We start from the raw sequence: 4939 nt of genomic DNA, 5'->3' as shown, positions 1-4939 counted from the left end.
CAGCCAGAGTGGCCCATAGTCGGGGATTATGGGAGTTGTAGGCCAACATCTGCAGGAGGCCCAAGGTTGTGCAGCCATGCTCTAAAACCAGACGTGCCTCTTAGAACAAAGGCATTTGGCATCTCTGCCCAGAAGAGCCTTCCACCGCATTTCCAACCCCTTCCCAGTGCCTCAACGGGAGCCCTGCATTTTCTTCCCACCCCACTCATCCAAATCCCTCCCACCCTGCGGCATCTAGAACTGGAACTGTTCCAGGTTCTGTCTCCTATCGGGGAACAGGGGACACACACACACACAACCCAGAGCCCATCCACCTGAAAAAATGGATGAGCATTCCTGACCTCTGCCGAGGACGAGTCTTCCACCACTCCAGTGTTCAGCAGCCTCTTGATTAGCCACTTCTTTGGCTTCGGGACTCTGAGAGAAGAAAGGAGAGACGGGGCATAAGAACATCCATGCATGCCAAGAGCCCTGTGGGTCAGGTGAAAGACACGTGTAGCCCAACAGTGGACAGCCAGATGCCTATTTAGTTGGTTGTGAACCACTTGAGACCTGGTTATATGTGGCATCAAAATGTGTTTATTCACACACACACACACACACACACACACACACACACCTGCAGATTCTGAAGTTCCTTGGCTATCATGGGTAATAGTCTTCAATTGGCTTCTCCTCCATGAACGTTTCTAATCATTTGCTGGACCTAGTGGCCATTAGCACATCCTGGGGTTGTGAATTCCATAGCTTTCAATGTGTGGTGTGTGGGGCGAGAGGGAGAAAATGCATTTTCTGGGCTCTGTGCTGCACCCAATGCCAGTCTACTCCTTGTGTTGAGCTCCTGTCCTCGTGCAGTGAGGGGGGTTAGGGAAATACCCCTCCAAGGTGCTCAGGCCTTTCAGAAACGCTCGTCTCACCCTGCAGGCTTCTTTTGGCTAAACTGAGACGCTCAGGGGCGTAGCTGGGGGAGAGGGGGCCCGTGTTCATCCCTCTCTCTGGCGGCCCCCCGGAGTGAGGGAGATAATGAAGGAAATAGGGAGGGATGGAGCTGGAGGGCCCTTGGGAGCTGGGGGCCCGTGTTCTTTGGACCCTTTCGCTCAATTATAGCGACGCCCCACCCCAGGCTCCCAGGGAAGGTGATCTGCCTCTATGATCCCAGGAGCTGCCCTTCAGCTGAGAAAGGTACCTGGGGGAACTGGTGTCACCGTCCCCTTCCGACCCCTCGTCCTCCACGCTGGCTTGCGGAGTCTCGGCCCCCGGGAAGGAAGAACTCTGTGAAGGAGAGAGGAGGGAGAAATGGCTGCTCTGGCCCTCGCGTTGAGCTTTCCAGGCTTCAGCAGGGAAAAGGCCAGCCGGGCACCTCCCAGTGGTCATCGCCAGGTGAGCTGGATACAGGAAGTGGGCCGGAAGTGGACCTTTGATGTCCCAGAAGAGCTACAGGGGAGGCCAATTCTGCACCACAGCATGGCCATTTCGGAGGTTAAAGCAAACTCTTGTCAGAAGGTGGCCACCCACCCTGCAGCTTCTCAAACTGGAGCCATTCCACATTCTCTCTACTCCTGGGCAACACGGGGGACCCACAAGCCCAACCCTCAGTCCTTCCAAGGGAGGGACTGGATGTTGATGCTTTCTGACCTCTCCAAGGGATGGCTCTTCGTCAGCAGCAGCGTTGTGCAGCCTCCTCTGTACGGTGCTTGGCCTCTGGACGCTAAGAAAAGAAAGAAAGAAGACACGTGAGATCAGAAGAGCAGTGCTTAGAAAGAACTCTGCTTGATGAGAAGAATGAGACATGCAGCCCAGCACCCTGTTTCCAGGAGTGGACAGCCAGATGCCTGCAGGAAGCCCACAGGCTGGGCATGGAGACCCCTGTCCCCTTGTGGAAAGAGGAGGAGACAAACAACTCTCCAAGATGCTCAGAGCTTCTGCCCACCCCCGGCTTCTTGCTAAACTAACCTCCTCCCCCAGCCCCAGGATGGGCTCTTAAGGAAAGTCTTCTGCTTCCATGAGCTCTGGATCTGCCCCTCCAGCTAGTACCTCTGGGAACTGATGAAACTCTCCACGTCCAGCTCCTGATCCCTTGGGTTGACCTCTGGGATCTCGGCCTCTTCGATGTCGGCACCCTGCAAATGAGAGAAAAAGGAGAGCAATGCGTGAAGTTGTGCTCACTCTGATCTCCCTAGGGCCTTGGGGTTTAGGTTTTCTCCCTTCATTTTCTTTGAATTCATGTTTATTTCTTTAGATTATTTTGATTTTTAAATTAAAAAGTCTTATTAAAAAAAATAAACAATGTGCTCTAACATTAACTGTTATTGGGAGTGCCAGGGCACAGCCAGCACATGCTTGTGGCCATTTTCTTTCATGGTATGCCCAACAATGAACGTCCACTGTGATATGAGTTTTGCTGTGGTCAACAAATTGGCCAACACCCTTCAAAATAGCCGCCACCCTTCAAAATGGACATTGGAATCAGTTGGCTGCACTCTGGAGCTCTGGTCCGAAGACAGCATGTCAGGTAGGTCTCTGAGATCTCTTTCTTTACCCAAAGAAAAGCAGTCCTTAACAGAAAGGTCAGTGCATAGGAGCTCTAGAATTAAATGCTAATTTCTTGTTGTCATTTCTTGCCATTTTTTTCTGCATTCCTTTCATGGGGAATGGAAACAAATGCGAATGGGACCCCCTGGTATTTATAGTTTGGGAGATGCAATCTCCCCTCACTCCTCAACCATCCCATCCACAAAAGTGACAGGAATGGTGTCCTTACCTCACAAGACCATGCGGTGGCAATGGTCTGCAGGAACCACCCATCGTCCTCAACCGTGAAGACACTGCAGGAAGAAATAAAATGGCATGAGTACCTCGGAAAAGCCTTGCTGGGTCAGACCAAAGATGCATCTAGCCCAGCACTCTGCCTCCAACAGGGGACAGCCGGATGCCTCCAGGAAGCTGTCCCCTGTGACCTTCAAGCTAGTGGACATCACCACCACATCTTGTAGGACTGAATTCTTCTACAAAATGTATGAAGACATCATTTCTGTAGGTCCTGCACCTCTTGCCAGTCAGCTGCACTGGATCCATCCCAGATCCAGGCCGGCTGTGGGACAGAAAATCTTCCCTACACAACATTTCAAGAAGAAACTCTACCTCCTCTGGGAACTGCTGGCAACCGCTTCATCCAGGATCCCGTTCCCACTCTTGACATGCTGGATCCTGGAGCCGTCCGAGAATGACTTCTGTGAAGGAGAGAGGAATGGGTGCTCTGACGCCCACTTGATCTTTCCAGGGCGTCTGGGAGCCAAACGTCACACCTCCTTCAAAGGGACCTTAACAGATGCGCTTAAAGCAGAAAGTGGCTCCTTTGCACCTCAAAACGGTGCTGGGGACGCTCCCCCACAGAACTGGGCCCCTGCAGTTGCGTTGCTGACTAAAAGAGACACTTCCTGTTCTCATATTGCTTTTCTTGATGATGCATCTAAGCTACTATTTAGAGTCTTGCAATATATATCTATAGCTATCTCATTGAAACTTGATTTTTTAAAATTTTTGTCTTTATATTTTCTTTTCATTCAGCTGATTTATGTGTGTGTATGTGTGTGTGTGTGTGTGTGTGTGTGTGCGTGTGCGTGTGTGTGTTTATTTTTGTCTATTTTTACACTCATTGGTTTTGGTTTCTCTTTCCCCACCACAAAGAGAGTGCATCCTTCCTGAAGTACCGGGTCTGAATGGAAGCTCCAGCGCATGGGACCTTCCTTAAAAAACAAGGCCCTGCCCTGCCAGAATGTCATGGGTGGCAGAATGGAGGGCAATGCCTTTGGAGAAGAGATGGCTGCCCCTTCGGTCTCCGATAGAGATCGACCGGCCTTGAGTGGGAGCCAAGGTACACCACAAGAAGCCAGTCCTAAAACCAATGTCAGCGAATGGGACCTACAAACTGGACACACTTTCATGGCCATTTATTTCATGGGTGCCATTGTGTCAGAGCGAATGGAAACACATAGGAATGGTATCCGTTTCCATTCATTCAAAAAATAAATGCTCAGAGAGGAACCAAACCCCAAAAGCTACTGAAGTCCAGAGATCAGCCTCCCCCCCCATCCCCCATTCCTGGGGAGTTGGGTGAGATCCTAGGTATTAGACCATTTGGAGTCACAGGATCCCGGATGAGAGTCAGGCCTCTTGCTGTAAGGGACACTATGGTTTCACATTCAGGGGAGGTGCTTTTAGATCAGAGAAGCCTAGCTAGGTTTGTCTCTTTGCTGGGAAGAGCTACTGGCCGTCTGATGCAGCCTCGTCTTTTGAGGGCCCTTCTGATGCTCAACTACATGCTAAGCCAAGCCGGAAAGGGGGTGATGTGGAGCCGAGCAGGGGCAGAGGGGAAGGAGTGCCCAATCTGCCCCAAGGAAGACTTCCCCACTCTAGTTCCCCTCCAGACTGCTCCCTTTCTGGACATGTTTTGTGCTTGGTAGTCCAGAAGAAAATCAAAGTCTGGAACCCTGCGGGGAGGGAGTGATTTGGGGCAGGAGAGCGGAATGAAGAAGCGAGGGGTGGAAGGCAGGTAGAGACACCCCTCTTCCCTCTCAGCACTTCCCATCCCCCAATTTCCCATGCTACTTCCTCCATAGGGAGGGGTGCCCACCTTGGCATGAGTGACTTGTAGTTGAGCCCCGATGGTCACTCATCCCACCCACCCAATTCACGGCTACTACCACTGCAAATTTCGAAGCCTATGGCTTTGCAAGACAAGTTCTCAAAACGTTCCTCCCACCTGCTCAGACTGGGTCTCCCGCACTCCCTCTAGACTCGCTTCAAATGGGGTCTCTCCCACCCCCTCCCAGCCCTGCCATGTACGGACTGGATTTCCATCCCTTACCAGTGACCATTTGCTAGTTTCGGTCACGGAGCGCTGTTCGTTAATCTCCTGTGGCTGGAAGTCACTGAGAGG

The 4939-nt window shown here is 51.7% G+C and overlaps 1 long non-coding RNA gene across 2 annotated transcripts; it reads right to left on the bottom strand.

Moving 5' to 3' along the window:
- Nucleotides 1–353: 353 nt before the first annotated feature.
- Nucleotides 354–2122, bottom strand: LOC128351903 (uncharacterized). 2 transcript variants are annotated; one of them, XR_008320108.1, is made up of 4 exons: nucleotides 2035–2122; nucleotides 1636–1708; nucleotides 1187–1272; nucleotides 354–417 (listed from the first exon to the last, which is right to left on the bottom strand). It is a non-coding gene; the product is annotated as an uncharacterized LOC128351903 (long non-coding RNA). The 2 variants fall into 2 exon arrangements; XR_008320107.1 differs by having other exon boundaries at nucleotides 1954–2110.
- Between the last annotated feature and the right edge of the window lie 2817 nt (nucleotides 2123–4939).

Source organism: Hemicordylus capensis, chromosome 3 (assembly GCF_027244095.1).
Source record: "Hemicordylus capensis ecotype Gifberg chromosome 3, rHemCap1.1.pri, whole genome shotgun sequence".
Lineage (NCBI taxonomy): Eukaryota > Metazoa > Chordata > Lepidosauria > Squamata > Cordylidae > Hemicordylus > Hemicordylus capensis.
Note: the sequence above shows the minus strand (reverse complement) of the source record. Positions and strands in the feature narration are given on the sequence as shown.